The following is a 16,348-nucleotide window of genomic DNA, read 5'->3' as shown; positions in this document are numbered from 1 at the left end:
AACACTGTCTAGGGTCAAGTGGACAGAATAGAAATTAAGGCTTCTACTTCTATCTTTTCCAATGTCTTCTCCTTTAGGTCCTTCTAACCTGAATGATTTTCTGTCTGAGCGTTTTGATACAAGAGATGATGCAATTATCAGACCAATGAATAGCAATGCAATAATTATGATAGTACTATTAATTGCAGCTTTAATGTTATAACACTAATAACATTTATCACTTAATAGGTACAAGACACTTTTCTATGCAATTTACCTATACTAATGTACTGGTATGCCAAAAAGTTCATTTGGGTTTTTCCATGACATCTTATGAAAAAATCCAAATGAATGTTTTGGCCACCCCAATATTTAATACCCATGGCAACACTATGGAAGATGTGTTTTTGTCCATTATTAAATCCATTTTATAAATGAGGAAACTGGAAGAAAATGTAGTTGAATCATTCAAGGCTCATAGCTAAATAAGAAGAGCTGGGAGATCACCAAACACAAAGTCAATAAAACAGACCCCAGGCATTCACCCATTTAACATTTATGGGTTCTCATATTGCTGATCATTGACCTGAACGTCCATGATAAAGTAGGGCAAGATTTTGTATATGCCCAATTTTGGACAGACTTACTACAAGGCTGACACAGACACCCCCTATCCTGTGGATAAACTTAGTCATCCATCCAGCAGCCATTTCTCAGCACATCTTTTTTCTTTTTTTTTTTCACTTTCCTGTATCTTGTTCTGTTAGGAAAAAAATAATCACTTAAAAAGAGAGAAAATCTTAGTGAGAAATGATGAGCTAACTATGATATGAACATATGTATGCAAAGTCCATGACTCTCATTGGAAATATGACCCGAGAGAATTCAAGACAAACACTTCATATTTCAAAACTCTCAGATTTGGGATTCAGTGAAGTTTGCGAGAATTATTCTCTGTGACTGTAAAGGGTCTACAGAACAACTGCCTCAGGAAGAACAATACCTTTTGTATATCCTGTAGCTTGTGACCAAGACTAGCAGGTCTTGCTTCTGACATGACTATCTAGAAATTAGACATGGTTTCTTGTCGCGATGCTTGTCCAGTGCTGTGAGCAAGTTTCTGAGAACAGCATAAGAAACAGGTCAACAGGGCCAGACCTCCCATGGCATTCCAAGCAATGAGTCTGGCTCCAACTTGCTTTCCTGTTAAATTCTACGGAACTGCTGTTTCCACAGTTACAGCCACTGGGTGAAGGCTTTCTTCCAGAAAGGTCCCTACTAAAATGCAAAGCAATTATAGAAAGATAAGCAACCAATGGAGATCCCTGGAAGAAGCCTTGGAAGAGGAATAGGCATGATGGAAGGGACAAGTGAATTGGAAACGGGAACACTGAAGGGACACTTCCCAGGTACCACATCTTTGAATCCTATTGGCCCTGTTAAATGTTGTGTATGATGCAGGTAATACACACAGATCCATCTGAGAGCCTGGAATGAAAGCGGAAAACTACAAAGCTGAATTTAATGAAGCAAACTTTTGCCAAAGACCCTAGTGTTTGATACACATCTGATAGCTCTCTCAGTGCAAGTTCTGGATCATAGAGCACACACTGGCTCGCATCGAGACCCATTCTGCTTTCATTCCCAATTAATTAGAGATGCTGGGTCTCTAAGAGCTTTTGTTCGAAATAATTAAATAATAAATGTCTATAAAGCGATTTGCATGTTGAGTCTAATGAGAACAAACTCCACCGAAATCCAATTTCAACTCTTATTGCTTTTCTGAGCCAGATTTAAATTGGATTTGTGTTTCTGAACTCTTTGGCATAAGGATCAACCATCACATGGGTAGATTTGGCATGGTGACTGCCTTTGGGGCCAGCTGCACAGAAATATTGTTTGGCTCAGCCATGGTATCCCCCAAACATGGACACAGAACCAGACCGTTGGGCTGACAATTTCTGGATATCCAACGGGTGTCATGAAGTTCTCAACTATGCTCCCAGAAAAAATAACGTTCATTCACTTCAGTTTCAAAAAGTAAGAGAGGAGAGAGGGAAAGCAAAGAGCAATAGGAAGGCTGGGATGTCCCAGTTCTGTAAGGTCGGGAGGACTGTTGTTAGCTCGGGCTAATGATATGGTGTCATCAACAGAGCAGAGCCTTTACAAGACAGAGATGCGGAACCGTGAGCACAAGGGCTCCTTGGATTTCATATGTTATACCTTGTTTCCCCCCCATTTAGCATATTTTCCATGCTAGATCACATTTAAATTCACCGAATAACAAACTGAAACCCCTTGTTGTGCTATTAAATGTCCATGCTGTGTGCTAACCAGCAGTATCATTGACTTTAACTGTTATACGGTGTTTAGAAAACAGATGGGTAATTTAATTTTGCCTTTCTTTTATTAAAAAAAAAGTGAGTGGAAAACAAAACAAACAAAAAAACCCCCTAAAGTATGTGTTCTTTAGTTCTAAACCTCGGACAAAAAAGTCATTTCCAGGCAAACCTGGAAGGGAAGAATTTGTTCAAATCAGAAGTATGTTTGATTGACTGGTTGGCTATGAGTGTTTGGCAAGTGAAAAAATACAACTAAAGAGGACATCAGAAGTGTGAGGAAAATGTCAAAGAGAGGGGTAGTTAAGGAGCAAATGGAGAGATCAGGTATTGGGAAACAGCATAAAAAATTTCTTTTTCAGAAACCTCATAGCAGAGAGAAGTAGCTTGTTCCACAGAACTATTGATACAATCTGTTATACTTGTCCTTTATCAAAAGAGAAGGAAAGGTAGTGTTCAGCTTTGTGTGATCAATTTTTTCAGCAAAACTGACTGGATTTCAGTAATGTCAGCACGGCTAAGACCAGCTCAGTCTTTCATGAATACCCTGCTTGATTCCTCTGCGCAAAACAGAAGCAGCAAGTCTCACCCCAGATGTAAATCATCTTCCTTTGTCTACTGACAGTCACATCAAGTAAAGAGATAGAACTAGACTTTAAGGCAACATCAGTTCAGTCGCTCAGTCGTGTCCGACTCTTTGCGATCCCATGAATCTTTACAATTTTTATTATTTATACTTGATAGCAAATTATTGTTCTTAAATAGCATTCAACAAGGAAGGAGTAAGTCCAAATATGTATGCCATTACTAAGGATTATAAAATATGCTTAACAATTTCAGAAACAAACCCACTGCTCAAATTTTGTTTATGCAACATCCATAGATATATCACGGGAGGTATTCTTGATAACTGAGCAGACATTCTTGAATAACTCTAGTAACACACACCTGGGTTTATTTCCAAGCTATAAAGCACACAGTGGCTTTCTCCCTCAATATCTATTCCACTCCTTTCTCATTTTTAGCATCCATGATACTTTTATTGATCCCATTCCTAGCTCAAAAAAGTTGCCTAAGTCAATCAGAGTGATTTTATCTCTCAACAGATTGGTTCAGGAATCCCAGACTTGGGTCAATTGGCACATACCATCCCAATGACTTATGTGCCGGGTTCAGAAGTGCTCCAGTCATAGCAAAGCTGAGGACTTTTGCTGGGGTCTGGGAATCAGATATTCTCTCTCCTTCTGGGCAGTGTGGTTTGGGTCTATGAGGCTCAGGAGAGCTGCAGCCATTTTGACACCATGAGGTAAGCCAGCCTTTCAGAGCAGAGTCAGAAAAGGATCCAGCCCCAGGCAACCTCTTGAAACTGTAAATCAAACCTCCTTAATAGCTCTACCTCTTAATTGTCCAGTTACTTGAGTCAATAAATTGTCACTGTTAACAGAAGTCACTTTGATTAGGCTTTCTCTTTATTGACCATGTAAAGAGTTTTAACAGATAGGATACATTTAGTCAAGTTTCTAAACCTTTTTGGATAGCTTCCCTGGCCTCCGACTCCTCATCTCCCAGTGGGAAAATACTAACTCTTTAGTGGGCTTGTGAAGGGATCAGCTTTAAGAAGAGTCACTTTTTAGTTCACTCACTTATGTATTCATGTGTCCATTCATTCTTCTATTCAATCAATGTTTACGGAGCACATCCTACACATGTCAGGCACCACTGCATTAGAGAGAGAGAGATGAACAAAAGCGATGAAGTCCCTGACGCCACACTATTTCATAACAAGACAAGATTATAGAACTGTTCAGATGGCAATGCTGTAGATGTAATCAAAGTGGAGAGGTCATGCCCAGGAGCAGGTGAAGTTGACAGAATAGAAGAACTATATGGATTCATCAAGGAAGGTCTGGATTGGCCTAGAGATAAGAAAGGAGTGAGGAGTCCAATCAGGCAGAGGTGAGGGTGGGAGGAGAGCTTTCCAGGCACAGATAGAGGAAATCCAAGTGCCTTGGAGATCTGTACTGGGCACATTCAAACAACAGCAAGGAGGCTTGTGGCTGGAGCTTATCGAAAGTGATGAAGTCCTTGTCAAAACCATGGTCAATCCATCACCAAATGTTATTTATTTATCCAACCACCTAAAAATCATTTTAAACCATGCCCTTTTATCTATCCCACAATTTTGGATCATATTTTCACCAATGTTAACTTCCTTGGTGGCAAAATTCTCTTCAATACACTTGCCTGTCTTAGACCTGTGTTATTAATATCATCCTTCACGGGGCTTCAAAAAAAATCTGTAAACAAACATATGTGTAAGAAAGTCCCCCTTTAAATTAAACTGTCTACTGTCTCCCCATTACTTATGAAAGTGACTCCTAAGATTATATTTCCCTTGACCCTATCAATAAAAGAATTTTAGCCTTGAACTCTCTCACATAAATTATATACCTGTGCTATGCGCCCACTCCCACACACATAAAGCTTCATCAAAAATCGAAACAAATTTCTTTTAAAAATAGGGGATTAAAAGGTACAAACTCTTATGTATAAAATTAATATGCTATATTGTTCAGCATGGGCAATATAGCCAACATTTTATGATACCTATAAATGGAATATAAGCTATAAAAATTATGAGTAACTATGTTGTGTTCACCTTAAGTGTACAGTACTGTAAATCAACTAGACTCCAATAAAAATAAAATACAAAAAATAACAGAACACATGGTGTTTTCCTCTGTTGCCTCTGTGCAACACTTCATGGCCCCTAATGTGGAGAGGGCTGACTTCTCATCCTGGCCCATGTCCTAGTGCCCTTCTCATCTGCCACCTCACTTCTCATCCCCCCCCCTACAATGAAAACCAACTCTCTGCTGCTCTGCCGCACACACACCATCTTTGTTTCTTGCCTCTTTGCCTTTGTCCAAGCTATTCCTTTCAGTCACTTTCTCTTCATTCTGCTTTTCCCTTTAACCTTTTGGAGTCTATTAGCTGACATGCATTCCATCAGTTATTACATGACTGCACCCCCAGCCTGGATGAGGAGAGTTCCAAGCTTCCACAGCACTTCTGCAGCTTTATATTCCGTATATGTACTGCTCTCTGTTCTCAGCAAGTGTTCTGTGTCTTGTCCTGGCCAGTTCATGAGTTCTTGGAAGGCAAATATTGTGTTTATTTCATCTACACATTATCAGTGCCCAGGACAGCTTTGGGCAAATACTAGCAGACACTTACTGTTTCTGGGGTGGGGTGAGAAGGAATGGGTGGGTGGATAGATGGATGGTCCCTTAAAAGGAAACACAAAACGGTGAGCTTAAGGAGACACAGCATGAGACAGAGCCAGACTGCCTGAGTTCTCAGTCCAGCACTATCACATCCTTGCTGTGTAATCCTGGCCAGATGCCCTAATTTCTTCAAGCCTCCACTGCCTTTTCTGTAAAGTATGGGTCATGTAACAATACCGAGCTCACAAGATGGCTTTTAGGATTAAAGGAGCTAACAGAGGAAGACTTCCCAGCACAAAGTACCACCTTAACAAAATTCAGTGATTCTCTGTCCGTCAATGTGAAAGCTCTTCCCTTGCTATTATGACAGAGAGAAATTGAGGCTTGGAATTTATCAGAGGAATTAGTTCCTGTTATGACAAGGTGTTCTCATTGTAAGACTGGTAGGGTTTTGACAACAGATTATTTAAATGATATGCCTATGAGTTCATACATAATGCTGAGTTCACCTTTGCCTTACTTCAGGCGTGTGCTGAGAGGATTAAGTGATTAATATTATGATCCTAAGAGCTCAGAAGTGGGGGACAGTCTAGTGTGAATCACACAAGAAATACTGAGGGAGAGGAGCCAGGGGAGGTGAGGTGGTATAGATCTAATGTCTTTTAAAACTACTGACTAGAAGGGAATATTAGGCATTCTTCTGTAATTTGCATAATATGGGTTTGTGAACAGCAAACAATACTTCTGAAGGCTGTGTCTACCATTATGGAACATGTGCATGGATTTCAAAATTAGCTCGCCTGCTAAGTTACCTCTTAATCCAATGAAGTGTAACAAAACTGAAGGAGGGTGTACAAGCATTAAATAGATGTTTCTTAGAAATAAAGACCTACCCAGGTATTTAGCCCATCCTCAAGCCCACTTACTATATGTTTACGTGGTTTGCCTTATTAGTTCCAGTTTGCTTGTTATTACTTAACAGAGCAGGTCTTAAGTTTTGAAAGACGTTTTCCTAGAAGACTCATGAGGTTTCTTCCCATCTATTTATCCCTGATATAAACTTCTTTTTTTTTTTAAATTTTTTTGACTTTGCTGGGTCTCTGTTGCTACACCGGCTTTTCTCCAGCTGTGCAAGCAGGGGCTACCCTCTAGCTGCGGTGAGTGAGCTTCTTGCTGCAGCGGCTTCCGTTGTTGTGCAGCACAGGCTCTAGGGCGGGTGGCTTCAGAAGTTGAGGCAGGTGGGCCCAGCAGCTGCGACTCCCAGGCTCTAGAGTAGAGGCTCAGGAGTTGTGGCACTTCAGCTTAGTTACCCCACAGCGTGTAGTATCTTCCTGGATCAGTGGTCGAACTTGTGTCTCCTTCATTGGCAAGTGGATTCTTCACCACTGAGCCTTCAGGGAAGCCCTAAACATTTTTAAAAAGAGAGTTTTCATAATATCTTTATTTCCTCTGCTGGATATTTTCCCCCTGATTTTCTTTAAAAGCACAAAAACAAAAACTCAAGACTGTCCCTTGTAAACTGAGGCACTGAGCTTCCCTGAGTTTTCAGAGAAAATGATTAGCTATACAGAGAACACTCCTCATTTCTTTGAACCATCTTCAACTTATATCTCACCAGCCTAGAATCCCCGCAACTACTCAGATAATTGGAGAAAAATGACATGACAGGATACATTATCATGACACAATGTCTAGACAGTGACCGAAACAGAGGCAACAGGAAAATTCCACGTGCATCTCTGCAGTGAAGGAGGGGTCTGGGGCTCTGTAATGACGTGTGACCCTTTTGCCTCAGAATCTTGAGCTGTAATTTCACATAAAGCAGGAAGCAACCATCCACCATTCTAGCATGGTGACTGCTCTGGAGTTCTGGTGAAATGCAGGCATGGTCCAACTCAAAGTTCTGGTAAGCAACTGCAACCCCCCACCCCAAGGACTCTACAGCCCCACCTAAAGGCAAAAAGGGCATCTGGTCTGGCATTCCCAGAAGAAATCCAGTGTCTTCCCAGACTTTGCATGTTGACCTCCCTCTTGCCATCCTGACCCAAACAGGATTAAAACGTCTCAAGACAGAGAAAGTGGGTCTGTGGCCATAAAAGCCCTTTTGATCTCCAGTCAAATGGAGGCGTTCAAGCCTCAGGCATGGGAAACACGATAGCAAGGGCAGAGTTCACTCAAAAACAACAAAGTAAGGTTAAGGCACAAACACTGCTCAGAGAAATAGACAATCACTTCTTTTGAGTCACTAAGATGCACTTTAAACATGATTACGTTGGAGAGAGTGGAGAGGAAAGCATCCAAGGGTAAGAGACTCTTGAACTGGAAAAAGCTAGTTATAAGAGTGAACTTGGGAGTGAAATTCTGGGTATACTTGGAGAAATTAACCACTCTAAGCCTGATTACCCTGGCTCTCAAATAGGTTCAATTTTTAGAATTGAGTGAACATTTTTTTTATAAAAATAAAACAGCACAGTACACAGTGAATTAAAGCAAATTTTCAATAAAAACTATTATAATCATTAGTAGTATTAAGACTATATCACACAAGAAAAGGGGTGGAGAGGGCGCCAACAGGTGAAAGTGGAGAGGTAAGGTAAGTGCTGCTGCTGCTGCTGCTGCTAAGTCGCTTCAGTCGTGTCCGACTCTGTGTGACCCCATAGATGGCAGCCCACCAGGCTGTCCCGTCCCTGGGATTCTCCAGGCAAGAACACTGGAGTGGGTTGCCATTTCCTTCTCCAACGCAGGAAAGTGAAAAGGGAAAGTGAAGTTGCTCAGTCGTATCTGACTTAGCGACCTCATGGACTGCAGCCTAACAGGCTCCTCCATCCATGGGATTTTCCAGGCAAGAGTACTGGAGTGGGGTGCCATTTCCTTCGCCAATGCATGAAAGTGAAAAGTGAAAGTGAAGTCACTCAGTCGTGCCCGACTCTTAGCAACCCCACGAACTGCAGCCTACCAGGCTCCTCCGTCCATGGGATTTTCCAGGCAAGAGTACTGGAGTGGGGTGCCATTGCCTTCTCCGAAGGTGAGTGCAGGCACCATATAATGTCTGACAATGACTGTATCGTCCCTGGCTTCTGGAAATAAGAAAAAGAAGGGGGAAGACTTCAACCCCAGCTTTTTAGTCCATCAAGGATCCCTCAAGAGGGACTTGGGAAACAGCTGTATTACTGGGTGTGTGGGGGACGTTTAGATGCTTTGCGGGTAAACATAATGTCCTTACATGTTTCCATAGTGTAGTGGTTATCATGTTCACCTAACAAATGAAAGGTCCTTCCCTGATAGCTCAGACAGTGAAAGACTTCATCTACAATACAGGGGACGTGGGTTCAATTCCTGGGTTGGGGAGACTCCATGGAGAAGAGAGTGGCAGCCCACTCCAGTATTCTTGCCTGGAGAATCCCATGGACAGAGCAGCCTGGCGAGCTACGTGGTGTCGCAAGGAGTCAGATGGGACTGAGTGAGTGACTAACGCAACAACAACACAACGTCCTGAGGCCAGGTTCCCATCTCCGCTCCATCAGCCAGTAGCTGTGTAGTGACTTTGGAAGCGTTACCTTCCTGCTGTGAGATTCAACAAGGATGCAGCAAAATGGGCTAGTTCCTTTCCTCCTGGGAAACAGAATCTCACATTTGAGTTAGGTAAGCACCTTGTTGCCCTTAATTACTTTTGTCAGCTCCTTTCCTAAGTAGATATTGTATGGGTCTATATCCTGACCAATAAGACAGAATCAAAAATGTTGGGCGGACTAGCATGAAACTTCTTAAAGGGAAGGAAGCATTATCCTTTTTATTCCTTCCTCCAGCCTCTTGCCTGAAAACAGAAGTGATGGTTGGACCTGGAGCAGTCACACTGGACATGAAGAAGGCAGAGCAGATGACAAGTAGAATCGCCATTAACAGTCTTACATTTCTTCTACATAAGACAGATATACCCATTTCTATGTTGTTTAAGCCACTCTTATTGAGAAATTCTGTTCTATGCAGCCAAACCTAAGTTCCTACCAAGGCAAATATAAAAATGGTGTGTATCCAATAAGGTTTTTGTAGAGACTTGACAGGCTAAGTCAGGCAAACACCTCGGAGAAGACTCTTGAGAGTCCATTGGACTTCAAGGAGATACAGTCGTTCCTAAAGGAAATCAGTCCTGAATATTCATTGGAAGGACTGATGCTGAAGCTGAAACTCTAATACTTTGGCCACCTGATGTGAAGAACCGACTCATTGGAAAAGACCCTGATGCTAGGAAAGATTGAAGGCAGGAGGAGAAGGGGACGACAGAGGAAGAGATGGTTGGATGGCATCACTGACTCGATGGGCATGAGTTTGAGTAAGCTGTGGGAATTGGTGATGGACAGGGAAGCCTGGTGTGCTGCAGTCCAAGGGGTCACAAAGAGTTGGACACGACTGAGCAACTAAACTGTACTGAACTGATGTTATTTAAGGTACTCCTATTGAGAAATTCTGTTATATGCAGCCAAATCTAAGTTCCAACCAAGGCAAATATAAAAATGGTATGTATCCAATAAGGTTTGTGTAGAGACTTGACAGGCTAAGTCAGGTAAATACCTTACACATGATAGGGTTTCATAAATTCATAAATCCATTCATTCATTAAATACACATTACATCTTCTCTGTTTCAAACCATCTTTTTGGCACTGAAAACATAATGGTAAATAAGACTGTAAGGTCTGGGTCACTAAAAGAGATCATATTCCAGGATACAGACAGGCAATAAACATGCGGTGAAATAAGTCAACCCAGCAGAGAATGACACGCCACAGAAGAAGATTAGTGGAGTTGTGGTGCAGAAAGTAATGGGATGAGGGAAGGTACTTCACAGTGGCCTAAGACAGTCTCTTGGATGAAGTGACATTTCAAGTAACATGGGAATGGGAAGGAGCAAGTCAGCTACAGATTTGGAGGCATCATTATACAGGCTGGGGAATGAATAAGCAAAAGGGCACTGGAGCAGGAAGACACCGAATGAGACCCAAAGGGGCCCTCCTGGATGCAGCTTGGAAAACGAGGTTGAGGGCAAGAGAGGAGATTACGTGAGCACAGGTCAGATCACATATGACCCTGAACAATTAGTTATAAGAGGCATCCATCAATATATATCAAGGGAGTAGGAACTCTAAAATCCTGTCACCTCAAAAATTCATGATTTGTTAAAAAAAAAAAAAAGCACCATCAATTGTTTCTGTACTTATTTCTCGCAATGCTGACAACCTTCTTCTCCAGTTAAAACTAGGTGGGTAGGACTTCTCTGGGGTCCAGTGGCTAAGAATCCACCTGCCAATGCAGGGGACACAGGTTGGATCCCTGATCTGGGAAGAGTCCACATTCTGTGGGGCAACTAAGCTCATGCTGCCACAATACTGAGCCCACGTGCCACAACTGCCCATGCACCCAAGAACCTATACACAACAAGAGGAGCCCCCACGATGAGAAGCCCTCACACTGCAAATAGAGAGTAGCCCCCATTCGCTGAAACAAGAGAAAGCCCGTGCATAGCAACAAAGACCCAGAACAGTCAATAATAATAATAATAAAAACTGGGTGTATAAATATCCCAACAAGATGTGCAGGTAGTGGCAGAGTGTGGTCAGTTTATACAGGTCCACGGGTGGCTGGATCGAGGGAGGAGGTCCTCATCCTTCAAGATCCAACTGTTGATGGATGTCTGAGGTAGTGAGTTGGAAGGGGAATCCTGTGCTGTGATCCAAATGGTGTGTCACGTCTGTGCCTCTGTGTGTGGGGAAGGGTGCCGTGTGCTTCAGAGAGGAAAGTGGAGGATAGGAGGGACATACTAGAGCCCAGTAGTTGCTCTGGGGGAGAATCTTCTGGCACACAGAGAACTGTTTGTATTTTGTTTTGTTTCTTATCTGTTTTGTTGTGGGCGGGGCGGGGGGCAGGTGTACAGGCATATAATTCCCTCCTTCCCCCATCTCTGCTTTAGTCTAACCACAAATCAGAGAGAAAAATAACTTAATGATGTGAGATTTTGCTTTACTGCAGGGAAAATGGGCATGCACATCCCTTACCTGGGGAAATTGATACTGTACCATTAAATGAACACTCACAGAAGGTTGAATCCGCAAACCACCGAACAGGCAAAGTTAAAGAAGAGTGAGAATGGGAAATGGATGCTGGGATCGATTCCAGACCTGCTTGCTTTATGATGCTTGTAATTGTTTGTTCAAGGGTTCCTGTATGGACTGTTTTTCCGCAATGCTATCTATCCTTTTGGAGATAAACGAGGACAGGATGCTGAACTATTGCCATGGTCCCCTCCATTGTCCAGAAATGAGCTGCACTGATTTCAAAGTTTCTATTATTTTGTGGCTGGAGTCATCTTGAGATACAGAATCTTTTGTGAGCTTGGAGGAGCTTGCCTTTTTTATGCTCTTTTCTCTGGTCTCCCCACAAATACTCAGCAGACAGGGAAAAAAAAAAAAAACATAGGCTTTGCAAAACTGCCTCTGGATTCCTAGGGTTTCCTATGTCCTAAAGGCAGTTTGTAGTCATGCCACCTTCGAGTCACTTAGAAAAGGAGGTTTTGAAAGATACAGACATAGATACAGATATAAACATGTTTTTATCCAATAGAGCCAGTCCTACTGATTACTAGTTCACAATGGTTTTTTAAACAAGGATTTTAATAAAGAAAGACATTCTCAATGGCTGGGGCTATCTTTGGTTAGGAGACAAAATAAATCTCCTTAGTAGTCTAATAAAACTGAAATATTATGTATTTTTTCCTCTATCCAGGCTGATAATTTACTCACTGGAATTAACTCCAAAATAAATCTATCTCTTGGGAAAAGGGCAAAGAGGTGTTGAGGTTTGTCTGGCAGAAGGAAAAGTAAGTCCCTATGAAAATGCACTGCTGGGTCTTTATTTTTGTTTGTACATCTTCCCATGAATAATGGAGCTCTTGCTGCAGGATGCATCAGGTTCCATGGATACATACATTCCAGTTTCTCTGGCTGGGTGATGATGGAAGACACACAAGCCTAGTGAAGAGCAGGGAAGCTCTGAAACTCGGCAAGCATACATTTCCTGAGCAATGAACGCTCTTCCTGTTCCCCACATTCCTTCTGTTAATCTGCACAATTCATTCTCAGCTGGTTTTGCGGCATCTACAGTTTTAAAGCCAACACACTCTGCTCTGTCTGCCTCGAAACAACATGAAAGCCCTAAGTGCTCAGATGCAAAAGCAGAGGGGAAGCAGCAGAATCCAAGAGAAGGAAAAATGAGGAGAAGAAAAAAAGTCAGAATGAGGCAAGGGTAGGCATGGCGATCAAGTAGGCTTTGATTTGTAACCAGAGTCAACCACTTTTCCTACAGTGGCAAAGGGCCCTCTGCAAATCCCTACAATCAGCATCTCCAAAATATTTTATTCTCAATACACATGCTCCTGCTGGACAACTTGCTTGTTAAGATAATGTCAGCATGTTCCAGGGAGACAGGCCATCCTGCTCAGTGGCCCCAGGGAAATGAGGCAAGACTGTAATGTGAGGTTAAGTACAATTTGAAGAAAATCTTCCCATAAGCCCACATGGGGGCAGGCTTCTGGGTGGTACCCTGGCAGCGGGGGCCCTGCTCATTCACCTCAAGAGCCCCGTAGGCCCTTGACGTGGTGTGCCCAGGAGCCTCCTGGAAAGAACCATCCTGTGGGGAGGGAACAGAGGCTGCCAAGCTCCCTGGAGGGACAACAGGCAGAGTCTGACGGGAAGTTCTTGAGCATGGCACAATGTCTACCCATCAAAGGTCCCTTGACTGCACGCCGGGGACAGAGAGGCTCCAAGCGCGAGGGGCCACAGACCTGGAAAAGCCACTTGGCTCCATTCACCGTGGACTGCCTCATGGTGGGTGTAGCGGTAGCTCAGGGAGCCTCTGCACCTGCGGTGGCAGGTGGACAGGCTCGTGCTGGGGGCAGGGGAACGCCGCCAGCCCTCCTCCCAGGAGCAGAGAGGTCATCTCAGCATCCAGTTTGTCTCCCCTCCAACTGCCCCCAAGTCTGTCCCTCTCTTCCGGACACACATCTCACTGTCTCTGGCTCCCCCTCCATCTCTCCCCACCCTCCTCCGCATCTCTCTCACTTTTCCCCTCACTCGCTATTTGTTCCATCTGTTACCTGTCTCCCTCTCCCTCTCTGTCTGTCCTCCTCTCTCACAATTTCTCTTTCTCTCTGTGTCCACACCTCTCTCTCTGTCTCTCCTTTCCCCCTTCCCTCTCACTGTGCCCTCTGGCACCCCAGTGATGATGGGGAAGAACCTGGAGGTTCCACTGAACAGGCACGGCTGGAGGCCCTGACCCCTGGGGGTCATCTGTTGGGAGAGGGGCGCATGGGCCTGCAGACACCCCACGCCTGGCTGGGTCAGTGTCCTGTGGATGAGGTGGACACGCCAGGAAGGCTCAGGTCTGTGCCCAGCTCCCAGGGAGCAAGCATCTTTGTGGCATCTCTGCCAATGGCTCTTCCAAGGTCAGAGTTTCCCAGTGCTGGAGTAGAGGCTGGGAGAGTACAGAGTGGGGATGCTAAGCATTCTCAAGACACAGGTGACTTTAAATTTCAGAGAAAAGAACCTGATGTTGCATTCTCACCTAACTACCTTCTCACAGAGCCTTGAATTTTTCTGGGATTAAGTGATATAGGTTGTGAGCAGCTCTGGTTATGAATTCTTCAATCTGTCCCAAACCCTTCTACCATCTCATTTTCCACATAAATACTTTTCTGTGCATCTAATTCAAATCCCTATCAGATCTGGTCTTTATTGTATTTTTCATTATTCATTCAGCACGGCATCAGCCCCTCTGCCGTGGGTGATTTCCTTTGAAGTCGAGGTTTCTCAGAAATAGCTCATTTGTATCAGTGCTCTAACCACAGTGCCTAAGGATCCATCTAGAAGGAAGCTGGAGCCAAGCGCTGGTCCTACCCACTGATGTCTCTCTTAAATTGCCGATGTCTAAATAAAGAAGTGTATTCAGTTGATCTCGAACTCCATAACCACCTACTGCTATATTCAAAATGGGTAATCAACAAGGACCTACTCTATAGCACAGGGAACTCTGCTCAGTGTTATGTGGCAGCCTGGGTGGGACTTTGGGGGCAAATAGATACATGCATATATATGGGTGAGTTGCTCTGCTCTGAAGCTGAAGCTATCACAACATTGTAAATCAGCTATCCACCAATATAAAATAAAGCTGTTTTTTTTCTTTTTTAAATCCCAATGTCTTTTACTGCTGTCTTTCAGAAGCATTTGTCTCAAGCCTTTTGGAAACAAAAATGACACACGCAAACCACTGAGATCTGCAACCTGCCGTCTGCTCACATCCTGCTGCCTTGATGGTATTTCTACTTGGTCTAAAGCCTCTGGTGGCTCAGCTGGTAAAGAATCCACCTGCAATGAGGAGACCAGGGTTCAATCCCTGGGTCAGGAAGATCCCCCTGGAGAAGGGAATGGCAACCCGCCACTCCAGTATTCTTATCTGGGAGAATTCCATGGACAGAGGGCTATAGTAGCTGGAATACTGGAATAGCTGGAATAGCCCTCCAGCTATTCTCCTGGAGGTCTATAGTCCATGGGGTTGCAAATAATCAGACACAACTCAGACGTGACTGAGCAACTAACACTTTCACTTTTGCTGGAGTTGAGAATTTCTAAGTTATCATCAAAATGTCCTTCTCATTGGCTTGTAATTCATATGTTCTTTACCAGCTCTTGAACCATGAAAATGTAACCTCCTGGCCCCCTTGCCTCAGCCAGCAGGCTCTTCTTTCCTAGGTAATTATCAGCTCTTAAGTAGCATTCTTTTAATTTCATGGCTGCAGTCACCATCTGCAGTGATTTTGGAGCCCTAGAAAATAAAGTCTGACACTGTTTCCACTGTTTCCCCATCTATTTTCCATGAAGTAATGGGACCAGATGCCATGATCTTAGTTTTCTGAATGTTGAGTTTTAAGGCAACTTTTTCACTCTCCTCTTTCACTTTCATCAAGACGCTTTTTAGTTCCTCTTCACTTTCTGCCATAAGGGTGGTGTCATCTGCATATTTGAGGTTACTGATATTTCTCCCAGCAATCTTGATTCCAGCTTGTGCTTCTTCCAGCCCAGCATTTCTCATGATGTACTCTGTATAGAAGTTAAATAAGCAGGGTGACAATATACAGCCTTGATGTACTCCTTTTCCTATTTGGAACCAGTCTGTTGTTTCATGTCCAGTTCTAACTGTTGCTTCCTGACCTGCATATAGGTTTCTCAAGAGGCAGGTCAGGTGGTCTGGTATTCCCATCTCTTTCAGAATTTTCCACAGTTTATTGTGCGATGGACGTGAGTCTGAGTGAACTCCGGGAGTTGGTGATGGACAGGGAGGCCTGGAGTGCTGCGATTCATAGGGTTGCAAAGAGTCGGACACGACTGAGCGACTGAACTGAACTGAAGTAGCATTTTGATTTTGTAATGTTCTATCGGATGAATTCAGCAGCACTGACCCATGGTGGTTATTATGTGTCATCTGGGTCTGTCAAAAGAAGAATCCAGGAGCTTGAGTTTCTGGAGGCCCCTCAGCAAGTCCATGCCTACGACAAAGGCAAGCCAGTAATCCACAGCCCTGACCCGCACTGCCCACCTCTACTCTGATTTTAGGCCTTGGCTAATGAGTTGGAATTCTTTTCTGATGCATGTGGGAATCATGCCGTGTGACTTTCACCTTCTGTGAATAACTTTAGCTTTTAAAAAGCAGTGATTTCTTTTCCATTCCAAGCCCTGATCCATTTGACATGGTTGGGTGA

At 43.5% G+C, this 16,348-nt stretch overlaps 1 protein-coding gene across 1 annotated transcript in view; it reads right to left on the bottom strand.

Annotated features, from left to right (window-relative positions):
* Positions 1–16,348, bottom strand: part of MACROD2 (mono-ADP ribosylhydrolase 2) — a 2,293,708-nt gene that overhangs the window by 457,192 nt on the left and 1,820,168 nt on the right. The gene's annotated exons all lie outside the window — the stretch shown is intronic.

This window comes from Budorcas taxicolor, chromosome 13 (genome assembly GCF_023091745.1).
Source record: "Budorcas taxicolor isolate Tak-1 chromosome 13, Takin1.1, whole genome shotgun sequence".
In the NCBI taxonomy this organism is placed as follows: Eukaryota; Metazoa; Chordata; class Mammalia; order Artiodactyla; family Bovidae; genus Budorcas; species Budorcas taxicolor.
Note: the sequence above shows the minus strand (reverse complement) of the source record. Positions and strands in the feature narration are given on the sequence as shown.